This window comes from Canis lupus, chromosome 20, assembly GCF_003254725.2.
Source record: "Canis lupus dingo isolate Sandy chromosome 20, ASM325472v2, whole genome shotgun sequence".
Classification (NCBI taxonomy): Eukaryota; Metazoa; Chordata; class Mammalia; order Carnivora; family Canidae; genus Canis; species Canis lupus.
This window is the reverse complement of record NC_064262.1, coordinates 10922688-10939346: the sequence shown is the minus strand read 5'-3', so window position 1 is coordinate 10939346 and position 16659 is coordinate 10922688. Positions and strand designations below refer to the sequence as shown.

The 16659-nt window shown below is 39.3% G+C and overlaps 1 protein-coding gene across 1 annotated transcript in view; it reads left to right on the top strand.

Annotated features, from left to right (window-relative positions):
• The window catches only part of GRM7 (glutamate metabotropic receptor 7), an 827750-nt gene that overhangs the window by 321245 nt on the left and 489846 nt on the right, over positions 1-16659 (top strand).

Sequence of the window (16659 nt, the reverse complement as noted above, 5' to 3'; positions counted from 1 at the left end):
CAATAGCCAAATTATGAAAGCAGACCAAATGTCAATCAATAGATGAATAAAGAAGACACACACACACACACACACACACACACACACACACACACTGAATTATTATCCAGGCATCAAAAAGAATGAAATCTTGCCATTTGCAACAACATGGATGGGTCTAGAGAGTATGATGCTAAGTGAAAGAAGTCAGTCAGAAAGGCAAATACTTTATGATTTCACTCATATGTGGAATTTAAGAAACAAAACAAATTAACCAAGGATCCTGTAAGTTCATAGGGTCCCTGTGCCTCCCCTAGGATCTGGGCTGCCTTTGAGATTCACTTTGATCCATAAAATATGGAAAAATGACACTGTGACAATTATTTGCCTAGCCATTAGGAGACCTAGAAGCATTTGCTTTCTCTCTTGGGAATCTGTCCACCATGTTTAAAAGAGCCTTGGGTTGGGCTGCCAAATGCTGAGCCATCATGTGGACAAAGAAAGCTCTAAATGACAGATATTAGGTATTTGTGGATCATCCAGTTCAGCTGCTAATAGAAGGCAACCAAGGGAGTATCAGGGGATGATGGCACATGAAGCAGAAGAACCATTCAGCCAACCCTGCCCTGAATTCTTGGCTTTTGAGAAAAACCATATGGTTATTGTTTCAAGCTCCTAAGCTTCAGAGTAGTATATTATAAAATAATAGATAACAGTTGCCTTCTAGACTGGTGGCTCTCAATGGAGAATGGGGGGACCCCCCCCCCCCCAGGGGACATTTACCAATGTTTGGAGATTTTCTTTTTTTTATCATGAGTGGAGAGACTGCTACTGACATCTAGTGGGGAGAGGCCAAGGACATTGTCGAACAACCTACACTGCACAGAACAGCCCTTACCACAAAGAATTATCTGGCCTGTAATGTTTATAATGCCAAAATTGAGAAATCTAATATAGAGGAGTGACTCATAACTTAGGTAGTCCCTAGCAATTTATCTCCAAAGCCATAGTTCCTAAACTTTGTTGATAATATTAATTACCTAGGATTCATGTTATTACATATAAAACCTTAAAATCATTCCAGATCCTCAAAGTCAGAATCTCCAGGGAAGGAGCTTAGGAAGTTATGTTTTCACTTTCACAGAAGTTTGAAAAACACTGGCTTAGCCCAACATTTCTCAGATTTTAATGTGCATAGAAATAATCTGGCCATCTTTTTTAAAATTTAAAATCAGATTTACTTGGACAAGGGTGAAGCCCCACATAGATAAAGCCATCTTGGGAAAAAACAAATCTGATGGTATTGCAATTTCTGATTTCTAACAAGCTCCCAGGTGATGCCTAAGCATTGCTTCTTGGACTGCACTTTATATAGCAAGACTCTAAAGCAGTAGTTCTCAAACTTTTGCATGCATCAGAATCACTTAGAAGGCACATGCTCAGGTTTGATTCCGCAGGTCTGGGGTGGAGCCTGAGATTCTGTATATCCGACAAATTCCTAGGTGACGCTAATGCTACTAGTCTGAATCACACTTTGAGAACCAATGCCCTAGATTATTATTTTGCACATCTAAGTGTACATAAAAATTTACCTCCGGCGACTGCAGGAATTGAAGGTTCTCAGAACCTCTCCCCACTCACCACTACATTTCTTCCCTCAGTCTGAGCTGGGAACCAAATAATTTGCATTTTAATAAATCACCTCGCCTGGGGTGACTCTAATATTGGTGGTATAGGACCATGGTTTATGAAACTCTGTCCTAGGGGAATGTGTTAGAATATCTAGTGTTTGTGGGAGGGGCATGGGCAAATCATAGAAAAACAGATTTAATATAATAATTGATTTGTTTCTGATTCTCATTTTTAATTTATTTTGAAATTTCAGGTAGCATTGAAAGAGTAGAGAAAATTTTTCAGACAGTCATGGGTTGGATACTAGAAGCAGAAGTATTGTATTAGAAAGGGTATTTTCTTCCTGTGTCAATTACTCAGTTCTTCTTGAGTCCTGCACTTACCTTCTCTGCAGCAGCTACAAGTTATATGCTGCTGCCAATTTAGAGAGAAGATGTTAATAGCAATGGCCACAGTTTAACTTTTTTGGATTTTTGCCATGTACCAGGCATTATGTAAATACTTTGCAAAAGCTATCTAGTATATACGCTAGATAATCTCTTCATAAGCGGCTACTATTCTCTCTAATGCATAAATTGGGAAATTAAGGCATACCAAGGTTAAAATACTTGCCCAAGATCATATAACTTATTAATATCAAAGCCAAAGTTTTTACATTGTCTCATAGGATAACTGATAGGTGAATAAGAGGCAGGATATGGGCATCTGTGTTTAAATATAATTTTTTAAAAAGAACAATTCTTATGTAAAGCAATAGTTAAAATGGAATGACCTCTCTGTATAACATGTAAAGGAATTTTGGGACAAAATTTAACATATTGCCTCAACAGGATGTGTCAATAGCTTAAGTTTGTACAATTGTCTACTATTAATTACATTACCAGGTATTTTTAAAAACCCTATTGGAACTTTAATGTATGCTTCTTAACTTTCTACTAGGATCTGATGGTTTTGGAGCTATATAATCCCTAGTAGTGTCTTTTAACCTGTTGGCTTGGTTAATGAAGAAAGTCTGTAGTCATCTTGTCTCAAATCAAATGTATTTCTAAGAGTTGTCTTGTTCACTCTTCTGGGATACATGTGGGAGATAAGTGTGTTCCCCATTATGTTATCTTCTTTCATTAAATACCTGCATTCGGGTAAAGTTTCAAGTAGCCTTTTGCTGTTGCCATTACTCAGTTTCCCACTCCTGAGTCAAATATATATTTTTCCCCCCACCTGCTGTGTCCCAGGCTTCTTTATTTACGAACAAAGTGATGAGTAATGTAGGATTAAAAACAAGAACATCCTTGAACTTCACCTTCCCTCCAACCAATTCCCCCAAACTCTTTGCCCCTACAGCCTTTGTGCTCCAAAATCCTTTCTTAGAGAATGAAGAACTTTATCCCAAAGTCCTGGTACAAACCTCAGGTTCTCTTTCCTTACCTCCCCGCTTTCCTCTGCAGCAGCCCCCCCCGCCCCGCCCTGCATTTGGGAAGCGTGGGAGAGCCCAGAGTGGCGACAGACACAGAGGGAAAGGGTTCACCATCTGGGAATGGGACTGAGGAGTAGGGCCTAGTGAGGTGAGGGCCTCCATTGCTGGGAGTACCAAAGTGGGGCCCTGGGGCCAGAAGAAAGTTTTCTGGTGCCCCTGAAAGAGGAGACCCAGTGGCCTCAAAATCCTCTCCTTGCTCTGCTGGCAGCGACTACAGACCCACCCTTGGGCTACATCCTTCTGACACCCAAGCTGCTGGGCCGTGTGGCTGATCTGCTGCAGGGTGGGTTTCGGGCCTTACAGGGACACGTTCTCTAGGTTGCCTTTCACTAGTTCTCCATGCTTGTTCACTTTCTCTTCCAGGCCTGCCCAGGGAAGGGTCTTTGCTTTGCACATCTGTAGATTTTCATTGTTGTCAGCTTCCTCCACCCCCTTCTGCAGCAGGGGCCCCAGCTTATACATGTTCTTGAAACCGAGCTGCAAAGCCTCAAAAGGGCAGATGGTCATTGGACTGAACACCTTCCCAAAGAGAACCCTCAGCGGATGCCCCACTGTGACCTGAGTATATTCCAGGGTGACCCTCTTCTGCTTCAGGAGCTTGTTCCAGATTGTTCAGACAGTTTGTTCCAGGTCTTTCTGCAGAACTTTGATGTTCTGGGACTCCCCTGGGATTTACTCCAGCTTCTCCTTGATGGCTTCACAGCCCCTGGTGACAGCGCAGGCCTACAGGGAAGACCCCTCAGAATTGCTCTCTGTCTCTGCTCCCAGCTCGCCTTTCAGCTGAGAGATCTAAAGGCCGCCTTGGGGCACTAGCCCCATTCCAACCTGAGATCCACAGTATGAAATTCCCCCAACTGAACTCAAACTGCGGGGGCATGAAGGAATCCCTACATGCCTCAGCACCTGCCCCAAGCCCACCCCTCCATCCTCCCCCCCCAACACACACCGGCCTGATCCTGATCTGCCAGGAGGGCCTTGGAAAGCCAGCAAGGCTCCAGCCTTCCTGGCCTATCACCTTCACCCCGAGTGGGAGCAAGAAGGCCAGGTCTGGAGGCAGTTCTCTCACCATGGGTAACAGAGACTCCCCAAGCTAGGGGCATTGAAAAGTATACAAAATGTTTTTAAAACAACAGCAAGCACACAAAGTTTCTTTCTTTCTTTTTTATTTATCTTTTTATTTAAATTCAATTTTCCAACATAGAGTATAACATCCAGTGTTCATCCCATCAAATGCCCTCCTCAGTGCCCATCACCCAGTTACCCCATCCCCCCACACACCTCCCCTTCTGCAACCCTTTGTTTGTTTCCTGGAGTTAAGAGTCTCACAAACTTTCTTTTACTACTTTTAAAAATACCATTCCTGATTCTCAACTCTGTCAAAGATATACTTGCCTATCTTAAATACATCCCAGACCTTCTGAGTTTGAAATCTCCTGTTTAAGAGACTGCTTTTTTTTTTTTTTTTTTAACCTTTCTGGTAATATGAGCATCTGCATTTATCTCTATTTTCATAATCTAGACATTGAGCTACAGTAGTTTAGAAGGCCACTGGTATTTTAGAAACTGATTCTTATTGGAGGCTTCTATCATAAGGTGTGTTTTGTTGTTGTTTTTGAGTCCAGACTATTTTTTAAATTGTGAAACTTCTGAGTGTATTAGGCATGATGTAGTATACAAACATATCTTGTCCTGGGACACCTGGGTGGCTTAGTGGTTGAGCATCTGCCTTTGGCTCAGGACAAGTCCCACATCAGGTTCATCGCAGGGAGCCTGCTTCTCCCTCTGCCTATGTCTCTGCCTCTCTCTTTCTCTGTGTCTCAAATAAATAAATAAAATCTTTTAAAAAATCATATTTTGTCCTGAGATGTACAGAAAATACTCATTTATGTTCATAACTATACCCCGTGTTGCTCTCCCACCCCCATTAAATTTAGATATTTGAAATTAGATTGATTTCAGGTAAAGCAGGAAAGACTTGCTGGAAAAAATGACTTTAAGCTGTTAGAAGAACAGAAATAGGTAGTTGTAAGTTGACAGGCCTGTTAATGTGTGGAGGAAGCTAGGATATAATACTTGAGGAAGTATTATGATTATGACTGAAGAATCTGTCAAAGCGTTTTTGGTTATAGGGAACCACTATTCTGCAGACTTCTACAAACATGGATGAGTTTGTCTGTTTTTGAACTTAATATAAATGTAATGATAGGAAATGGACTCCATTGTATTTGGCCTTTTTAAATCAAGGTCTGTGAGATTTATACCCATTGTTTCATGTTGCAATACTTTGTTCTGTTTCATTGCCATACAGCATTCCATCATTTGAATTTTATAGTTTACCCATTCTACAATTTGTGAACATTTGGGTTGTTTTTCACTCTTTGTGTATGAGGAAGAGTCCTGTAAAAAACATTCTTGTGGCCACCTGGGTGACTCAGTGGTTAGCATCTACCTTTGACTCAGGTCTTGATTCCAGAGTCCTGGGATTGAGTCCCACGTCGGGCCTCCCCCAGGGAGCCTGCTCCTCCCTCTGCCTATGTTTCTGCCTTTCTCTGTGTGTCTCATGAATGAATGAATGAATCAATCAATTAATCTTAGCAAAAAAATTCTTGGACAGGCCAAAAAAAAAAAAAAAGGGTTTTGGGTCATATATAATAGGAAGGAAGAAAATTCAAATTAACAAAATATGTAATCTGTATTATTCACTTAAAGGAAATAGTTCAGATGTGGGACAGGAGTCAGAGCTTGTTTGCTCAGGTCTCCTGCCCTGTTCCCTGAATCAGTCACTACTCTGTGCTGTGGCAGTTTCATCCTTAGAGAGGAGGAGGGCATGGCTGTGGTATTTTTAAGCCTCATGTCACTATTTGAAGTTCAGAAAAGGAGAGATGATCTCTTCCAGTGGTTCTCTATTAAAAGCAAAGGTATCTCTTTTTCAGTGCCCTGATCAATAATTAATTATGTTTTACTGGCCAGTAATGGGTTACCTGCCAACTGTTTAATGAATCCCTTTAGTCAAGAACATTTCATGAAAGTGATTGACTTAGCCCTGCATTATTGAGTTCATCAGTGACGAAGAGAAAAAGGGTCCACTTAATCTAATCAGGTCTGGAGGTTATATCAGCTCCCCCTGAAGCACATGGGCTACCTCATAGTGAAGGGTGAACACACACATGAAAACACTGGGAAATGGGTAGGGTGTGCAAAGAACCACTATAGAGATAGAAAGAGGGTCTTGTCCTAGTGTTAGAAGTGTTCTTGACTGCACCAAATGTCATATCCTCACTTCTCTGTTGTGAGTGCTGGGCAGTCTGCTGCTTTTGAACAGAAATGGAAAAATACTGGACCAAACACTACATTAATTGTAGAGCAGTGTTTTTACCCTCCATTTGGAAATGAACACATTAATAATTGCTCATATTAAAAATAGCTTTGTAAGAGGAAAAAGATGTGCAATTTATGTTCTAGGTCAATATGTTGGGAATTTCTGAGCTGTTTTTCATTTGTAAATAAGTAATTTAGTGAAAACTAAAAATGTTTGGCTCCAAATAAGTAAATAATTAATAATCATCTTGCTTTCTGGGTGATTTATTTAAGTACTACCTCTAAAAATAAATAAGGAAAAAGGCTAGCAGTGTGGCAGAGTGACTATGTTTTTACATTTAAATTGAATCATATTCTTATGAGGACTAGGGTTTTAGACTCCCAGATATGTCATTTATCTTTATTTATTTATTTATTTATTTATTTATTTATTTATTTATTTATTTAACAGTGTAAGACAGCTTTCTCCAAACATCATGTTATGCCTTTATAAATTAACATCAATGTTCTTCTGAATTGGGTGAATTGGTTTTGGTTTTTAGTAACACATTTTTAAAATAACAATAACAATTTCAAAAAAGCTGAAGATCTGGGGACTCTTGCATTATGGATGTACGTTATATTTAGTGTTACCCTTTTCTTATAACTTTGAATTAATAATTTGGAAAGATCTTTAGGTATGACCATAAAATTGTTCCCTTCATTGTTTTTTTGAAGATTTATTTATTGATTCATGAGAGACACAGAGAGGCAGAGGGAGAAGCAGTCTCCCTGTGGGGAGCCCAATGTGGGACTCCATCCCAGGACCCCGGGATCAAGGCCTGAGCCGGAAGGCAAGCTCAACCGCTCAACCGCTCAACCGCTGAAGCACCCAGGCATCTCAAGTTATTCTCTTCAACTCCATAGCTCCATCAACTGAGTAACACATATTCCTCGTGTACCAGGAAATGGAAAGTCTGCCTTTCAAGGCTGTCCTTAGTTCAGAGGCAGGTAATCCACCCAGAATCATACACAAAGCAAGATTTTCAAGCTATTTTTATTTAATAGTCTTACATCATGTTTCCTTTTGGAATTACTTTCCAATATCAAGACTCATTGACTTTAATATTCTCAGAGATAGTAAGTCTTTATTTGAAGATAGATTCAATATTTGGAAATACAACAAAACCATTCAGAATAGTGGCAGGTTAAGGTTATGTGACTACGGTGACCCATCATGTGCAGGTAGCGAAGACAAAAGCAAGATATGACTATGGAGTTGACAGTAGTAATTTTTACATGCTGCTGATAAACTGGACAAAAAGATGATTTTTAAAAATATAAATGTATGTTGATCATCTGCTCATTTCTACCACATGGAAGAAAGATTCATTTGAACAGCCTTAACTTTGATATTTATTCAAACACCCTGGCTAAATAAAATTGGAATGAATAGAGTTGTGTTGTGTCTTTAGATCATTATTGAATTTCCCCAAGGTACTCAGTGTACTGGACATGATTGTCTTTGTTTGTGACATTGTATTAGCACTCTAGTTCTAACTCAGACGTATGATGAAGTCTTATAATAAAGAGAGGAGATTCTTAAATAGTGAGTAGGGAAGGAAATGCACTTAGGTCTATATTTCTTAGTCCTTTTGCTTTTACTTTCTCTCTTTTTCACTGCCTCCTCCTGGCCAGTTCTTTGCTCATTAGATCTCTCATTAGAAGGCAGATAGGGAAATCAAAAGGTAATGAAACTTAAATCTGCTAATTTTGCAACTTGTTAGCAGCTCCTCTTAAATGTTCAGTGGTGGAAGAAGCTATCATTTTTAGCTAAAAGGAAGCTTAGGGATAATCTATGGAATTTATTTATCTGTTACTAATTCATTAATAATTGATCATTAAATTAAGCCAGCCAATTTATTGCACAACTAAATTATAGCAAATGTGCTTTTTCTTTGCCCACAGTTAAAAATTTTTACTGGAAAAGAAATCAAGTCTTATATATTTAATAAAATTCAAAGTTAATAAAGCAAGGGCCATGACCTCACAAAGCCAACCTCCTTTATTCTCTAGGATGTATAACAGCACTAATAATGGCTATATTGAATCATCTTGGACAAAGCAAAAATAACCCTGTTGTTTCTGAGGTGCAAGACAAGAGAGTCTATCTATATATCTGCTAAACCTTGGCAAGAAAAGCAAAAGGAGAGATAGCATCTGAGAATATTCAGAGGTGTTGGTAGCTCTTGGGGCCCAGCTTGTGATAGTGTGACTATAATTGGTTTAAAGAACAAGGTGATGTAAAGGAAATTTGAAGCCATTTCAGCCTTCTTTTATTATTTGAAGTGTTCTAGTGCATGCAATGGCTTCCAAACAGCTGGCTTTGTGATAGAATCTGATCCCCAGGTTCTGAGAATGCTCAAGTGAGGGAGTGCCAAGGAAGGTTTTGGGTTAAAACTATGGACAAGATGTATACACGTAAAATGAAGTAGGGGTTTTGGTTAAAAATAATTTCCACATGGACTGTTTGGATGGAGAGAAGGTACCGTGGAGAAAGAAAGCTAGCATGGGAAATTAAATGTATCCTGAAAGAGCAATAGAAGAAAATACAAAGGAACAAAAGGCTTGCTGGGGAGCCCATAGAGGATGGAGGAATACAGTTGACCTTGTTCAGATGGGTGGTTGTGACCTCCGCTTCTGAACGGCTGTGTCTGCACTAGAGACACTGGAACAGTGTTTCTCAAGCTTGGTTGGACTTTGGAATTACCTTGGGAGTTTGAAACTGTGCTGATGCCTGTGTCCCACTCCTGGAGATTCTGACTGAATAATTGGTCTAGGACAGGGCTTATACATCTGGTGATTCTAATGTAGTCCACTTAGCCAGCTACTGCTCTGGAATATGAAGATATCATTTAATGCCATCTTCTCTCATGGTTCTTTCCTTCCCATCTGCAGGCTCACTTTTCATATCCTGCCCATCACCCTCTCCCCTCTGCATACAGAGTCTCAGCCATGACAGAAATCTGTATAAACTGATAAAATAACCTAACACTCAAGCTGTAGAAGTGAATTCTTTATAGCAGTGTCTCTTTAAATGAAGGTTTCTCTTTCAAGCTGAGGATCTCCTCTCCTTGTCTTCGGCTTTGGACACTAAATTGGTAAGATGTTAAAATCTGTAATAGGAAACAGTAGAATTACAGTAGATACTTAACATTTTTAAGATACTCCTAGCATGCATTTCAGAACATGTTGCTATCTTTTGCAAATCATGCTGGCTGCTATATCTGTTCAAAAATGTGATGAAAATGGCACATTTTATCTTTCAGATGCCTCTGCAATTATAACCATGAAAACGATTTATTTACTAAAAAATAAATTTCTGTTTTTCTTTTTTAAATAAATGTATGAAGCACCAAAGAGAAACGTCATTAAATAGGTCAGTTAGAGATCTTGGGTCTTCTATATTTAGTTCTGCTGCCTTAAACCCAACTGTGGAGAGAGAAATCCAGAAGGCATTTTGGAAAGGCAGTGGTACTTTTGACAACAGCATATTCAGCCACAGTTACTCCTCACAATCAGATAAAATAAACATTTCACCCCCTCCCCATTTGATCTCTCTTTCTAAAGATACATTCATTCATTCACTCATTCTTTTTTTTTTTTTAATCTTTTTTCAAATGTCAGTGATACTGGAAGAGAGCAAAGTAGACATGGCCCTAGCCCTTGCTGGGTTTAGCCTTCCTAAATTATGAGTTGATACAAACAGTATGCATTCAAGGTGATAGTCTGGGACTGCTGGGTGTCTGTCCAGAGCTGCAGCTCTCATATTGGCATTGCTGGCTTGTACCTGCTAGTGTATGACCTTGGGCAAGTTACTGAGCTGCTTTCAACCTCAGTTTTTTCATCTGTGGGATACTCATTTATTTGCCAGATCTACCTTAGCAGCTTCTGTGTGTTGGGCATGGTGCCAGGTGATGGAGGTGCAAAAGGGCATGAGACAGGAAGGAGCTTAGTCAACCAGGTTTGTTTTTTACATAGCACCCACTACAATAAACACTAGTGGTCATCGTTTTATTATTACAGGACTGTATTGGGCTCTATAGGGGATTCAGAATGACGATGATTATTAATACATCTGATTTATAAAACATGTTTTCATTTCATTTTGCTTGACCAAATTTGTGGCATCACTTCCTACAGCTCTGCAATTTGTCTTTGTTAGCAGCCTCTAGGAATCTGGGTGTAAAAGCAAAGATGATAAATATTTAACACGATCCTGGACAGAATTTTCCAGGAGGATGTGATAGATAAGAGATGAAGTGAGTCAGGGTTCAGCAAGAGCATGGTTGGATGTAACTTTCACAAGGTCAGGTATCTTGTCTTTGCTATTTACTGCTATATTCTCAGGGATGAGTAATGCAAACACCAGGAAATCAAGAATTAGTTGAATGAATAAATGAATCGAGTGAAGGATCTAAGTTGGCAAGATAAAGGAATAAGGACATGAGAGGAGGGGCCCTGTGGAGGGAGAGAAAATAGGGAGGTGAAACATCCAGAAACAGAATGCACTGAGTGAGGGAGTGTGAGAGTTAGAAGAACAGGAGGTCATTGCCAGAGGGCCAGGCATTTGATTTAAAGCTTTAAAAGATGGCGCAATTCAGAAAAGAGTCAAGAGCCAGGTAAAGACTGCCCTGTGGCAGGTAGAGCTAATGTGGAATATACAGGGAAAACAAAGGGACCTGAGGAACTGTTTGTTGACTATGGAGTTCAAAGGCCTGTAGAAATCATCCTGGAGCCAGAGGGTAAGATGAAAGAAAAGAGTCACCCAGAAGCAAGGTGTTGAGTGAGTGTAGAGCTGACGTGGGGCTTAGCTGACAGCCCTGTACTATGGGGCAGGAGGGGAGATGGTAAAAGTAGAGGAAGGTGTAGCCAGCCAGTATATGCCTGGAAGGATAATTTTTCTGTTTATTTTTTACAGGAGGGTAGAAGAGTAATGATTTGAACTCAGCAGGTGAGATTCCTATGTTACCTCTCAGGAACAAAGGGCAGAGGAGTGAAGAAGGGAAGTGAAAAGACCCAGGCAGTAAAACTTTTAAGCCAGATGGACGCACAACTCGTACTAACTCATTATCATCCTTGCAGAGAGGATACTTTAAGCATGATAATTAAGTGTTTCCTTTCGGTCTACTTAGGAGCCTAATCTTCATCAGCTGTTCACAGTCTGATCACATAAAATACCTCTTTGCATTCAACTATTGCCACATTCTTCAAGGTAATTGGAAGTGGCTTGGGTGCTGAGTCAAGGAATCCTTGCTAAGGAACTTCACACACAGCTTTTGCTGTACAGAGCTAGCAGAAGTATTATCAGCTTAAACAAATGGAGGATTTATTCAGTTCTCATCTATTAGCTGCAGTGGCTTCACAGCCATTAGAAATGCACGGAAGAAGTGAAGAAGCGCTCCCACCACTTCCTTATAAAACCTTAGCATGCCATTCAGCATATGAATGAGGCTTGGGTATCTTTGGAGGATTTGTTATCCTGAAAGTAGAGACTTATTATTTTTTTAACTGATAAGCTCTAAGGAGTGCAGGGATGTGAAGTATAGGACCAGGTGTTACGGAAGGAATGTTTTTAAGAATCAAGTCAAGAACAGAAATGCTAGAAGCACCACAGATGGGATTTTAATGGAAGTTTCCTTCTAATTTAAGATCTTGGCTGTATCCAAAATAAAGGTAATATTCAAGAAAGGTTGTATAAAGGAAATATCTGAATATCTCAGTGTCCAAGTGGAAACTAAAGATGGGGGATGCCTGGGTGGCTCAGCGGTTGAGCATCTGCCTTCGGCCCAGGGCGTGATCCTGCAGTCCTGGAATCAAGTCCCACATTGGGCTCCCACACTGGGAGCCTGCTTCTCCATCTGCCTGTGTCTCTGCCTCCCTCTCTCTCTGTGTCTCTCATGAATAAATAAAATCTATATATATATAAAAAAAAAGAAACTGAGGACAGTGTTCATCATGAAAGACTTCAATGACCACTCTGCCTTCTGCTCACACACTCTAGGTATACAGTGTGAAAACACAAAATTACACAGCAGTAAGGATAATTATGCACATGTTGTGTAGCAGGTTTTTGAGGAATTACAGTGTCCTGTTTGTGCCTTATAAAATTTAAAGTGATGTTACTTCCGGAGGAGGGATTGGTATGATGAATAACTGTATAAATAATAAATAAGGAGGTTGCACAATATTAGAAATGGAAACCACTTTATTATTAAGTGGAGAAGTTTCTGCTTCCTGGTGGTACTAAATCATGTGACGTAATATCTACCAGTTTTAATCTTAAGTGAAAAAGCAACTGCACAGATAAAAAAAAAAATAAGCCACAAGGTTTTTATTATTGTGTTTATTACTGAGGTTGTCAGACTCTTTGACATGATGGTATTTATCATAAGTAAGAAAAAAAGTAGACATTTCTACTTCACCTTAGATTAAAGCATTGTACCTTTGTTTAAAATATATGTATAATTTTATCACATATTCTAAAAGACAAATGCACAAAGATGAATTCTGCATAAACTCCAGTGTAGTTTTGCAAACTATGGTATGCATCCAGAATTCCTCAGCTGCTCGTTACATTTGTAGAAGCTCCTTTTTGGACTTCCAAATCAGATGCCTTACAGGTAAGGCTAAGTACCTCTGGGAATCTGATTCAGGTAGGAAGAGAAACAGACATTGAGAGAAACTAGATTGGGGTCATGGTTATCTCAGGGTCCTGAGTGAGAGCTCTGTAGCCTTGAAAATCTAAGTGGCAAAGCCTTGCTCTAGTTCTTGCTGGGTAGAATAAGGTAAACCCATCGTCTATTAAGTATCAGCAGATGAGATCTATTTTGGGGATTTAATTTTATGTAAACCTATAAAAGGAGCCAATAAATTCCCAGTATTCCTTCTGTACATCCAGAAAAAAAATGGCATCCCCAATGGGAAACACCTTCATTGTGCATGTCAACTAGGAATACCTGTCAAAGACAAGTATAAGCAGAAATTCATCTGTACTTCAGAATTTATGTTGGATTTAATAGCACAAATTATTAATGAGGATTGTAAGGGAGCCAGCTCTCTTCCCTGAACCCTTTGCTACATTTGACCTGACCAATGGTGGTTGCTTTTATTAAAACTTTACCAGGTCCCACTCTTGACTTCTCTGACTTAGAATTTTTTAGTCCTACTGCTGGCTCTGTGACCACTTTTTGGCTGGCTGCTTCTTCTTGTCTTTTTTTTTTTTTTTTGGCTGACACTTCTTTCCCAATTAACAAATGTTATGTTATTCCCTCAGGCTCAACACCTTCCTTAAATAGGATCAACTGTTAACAGGACTGCACAGCCCCTCCTAAACTACTTTCTCAGTCTTGACTTCACCAGAAGTCAACATTCTATACAATTTCTAGTCAAAATACCTTGTTCATATGTCAAACCATGGAATTCCTTAATGAAGCATAGTTTCCCCAACTTCTCTACAGCTTCTGTCATTCCCTTGGATTTTTGTTTTTGTTTTTGGGGGTCTTTTTGCACTGAGATTTAGATCTTCCCCTACTTTTTCATTTCCATTAAATGGTAGGAAAACAAATATCTACATGTTTTCTGTGATTCCCCTATCTCTTTCTCTTTCCTTTAAGTTTCTGTCTCTATCTCCTTTTCTGTTCATTTACTAAATATCTACCTATCCACTCATTCATCCATCCATCCACCTATACAAATATGTATTAAGTGTCATCTATGTGTCAAGCATTGTGCTAATTTCCAGAGATACAATAAAGGAGGGAAAGAGAATCAGTCTAGCATATATGGAGCATTAATGATTAAAGATTAATGAAGTAATCACACAAATATATAATTACAAACAATGATCAACATTGGGAAGGAAATGTTTAGATTCTCTCTGGAGAACCTGATCTCATGAATGGGCAGGAAAGGGATGGGGGAGGTTATTTCTGAGAAAGATAATTTCCTCCTAAAAGATAGGAGAGGACATATGTGGCTAAAGCTGGGTGAGAGTCAGAAAAGAACATTCTTAAGGTTTATTTATTTTTTTATTTCTTCATTCATTCCTTCATCTTCCAGCTAATAATATTTGAGTGAATATTTGGTGCCTGGTCCTGTCCTCAAAACAAGAGATTGGCTGGTAAACAATACCTTTAACAATTCAACAGATTTTGATCACATATCTTTTAGGTGCAGCCACTTACAAGATACTGTGTATTGAGTTTCCATTCCTCAAGCATGCCTGTGTGTCCCTGCAAAGGCACATACCTTCTCTCTGATGGAGATCTTACAGAGTCTTCCTTGTATAACCAATCTAAACTTTCTGAAAGAGCCTTTTTGGGCTACACCAACCATACCATGTTTGATTACCTACTTTTAAGTAAAGTGAATCAGTTTATGATCCTTCATGACACACATTAAGTCAGTCTTTGTACAAGTCTTTGATACATACTTGTTTCTTGGTGTGTTTCCTTGCCTTGGAGACTTCTCCCTCTAGGACACAGCAACCCAGAGAGAAAGAACAAAAGCTCTGGTGACAGAATCAACTTAAAACCTAGCTCAGGCAGTGACTAGTCATGGAATCCTGTGCTGGTGGCTTCACCTCTCTGACCTCTGACTCCATTTTTATCACCAGCAAGAAAGGAGAAGATAATATATGTGCCAAGGAATAGTTCATGTGAAGTAGAACTAAATATAATGTCTGGCATGCAGCATATGTCCAGGGAATGATGGTTGGGAGGACGTAGGTGAAGGTTGAGGAGGCTGCTGAAGCATTATAGTAACAATGATTTTTATTATATCACAAAACTTGGTACAAAACTATTTGGAAGCCTCAGAGTTTCACCATCCAGATTCTGCTCCATTTGCATGTTTACTTCCCTGTGTCGCCATTGAACTGCAAGTAAGATACTTACTAGCTAGTTCTATCAATCCCTGCTCAAGACATCAAAGACTCTTTTAGATACCAGCTCAACAAGTCAGGAACAAAATTCTTAGACTGTTCTTTCCCAGAGGAGAAAAAATAAAGTATTGTTGTGTCATTTTGATATGAAAATTTGTTTTGAATAGTATTATCTGAATTCTGCTCTAAAACATTGATAATAATTATGCGTTTCTTTCCCCCCCAACATCTATACAATTTACCACTTATTTATCTCATAGTAGTATCATTGGATAGTAGAAGCATATAACTTTTCAGGTAGGAAGGATGGCCCTTGAAACTCACTGGGTTCAGTATCTTAGTGTTGCAGATAGAATAAAAATGAAGCCCAGGGATGTTAAGGGAGTTGATCATAGTTATGCAAATACTGTACATACTGTAATAATAAGGTATCTGAAGATGAGTTATCTGGAATATAGGTCGTGAAAGATGTGTGAGCAGGTTTACTGGGGAGGACTCTTGGGAACACCTGTACACCTGTGAGGGAGTAGAGGGATGAGGAGGAATTGAATTGAATGCATTGAATTGCATTGATGCATTGAATTTCCATGCAGTCACAATAAAGGCCTCAAATGATCCCACAGTGGACTCTAGGCTGGGATGACCAGTTACAGTTGTCCTGCCTGGAGGCACATAAATACGTTTTTGAATATGGGCTACCCCCCCGGGGAGGGTCTATGACTTTGGACAAGGGCAATTCTAGGAAAGCCATCACCTTCCAACACTCCCAGCACCTGATGGAATGAAGGCCTTGTTCCCGATGGGGATCTGAGCAGCTCACAACAGCAACCATCACATAGGATGAAGATGATCTCATAAAAATATCTCCCAAGTAAAGATAGACAAAGAGCTTTATATTTGATTCCTTACTAGGTTTCTCATTCCTGGGTGATGTTTCAATTCCTTATTTTATATAAAAAGTGCTATTTGGAGAAGTTACATTCACCTGAAAAACCTCATTCAAAGTTAATTTCAGATGTCCATAAAGTTCATCTGAGCTAATTGTCAGAAGAGGAGGATGTACCCAGTGATGATTCTTGGAGACAAAACCTTACAATTAAAAGCATCAGATACTGTTTATTTTTTTAAATTTCCTTTTATTAACCATTTATAACACTTCCATCCAGATCACTACAGCTGGAAATAGATCACTACTGTTTTGCAGCTATTTAGTAGCCAAGAGCAATGGATAAGATCCATACAACAGTTCCGAAAAGTTCACACCGTCAGTTCAGAACATCTGCTTCACCAAGCCTAGCTATTTAAAAAGAATGATAAGAAATTAAACATCACA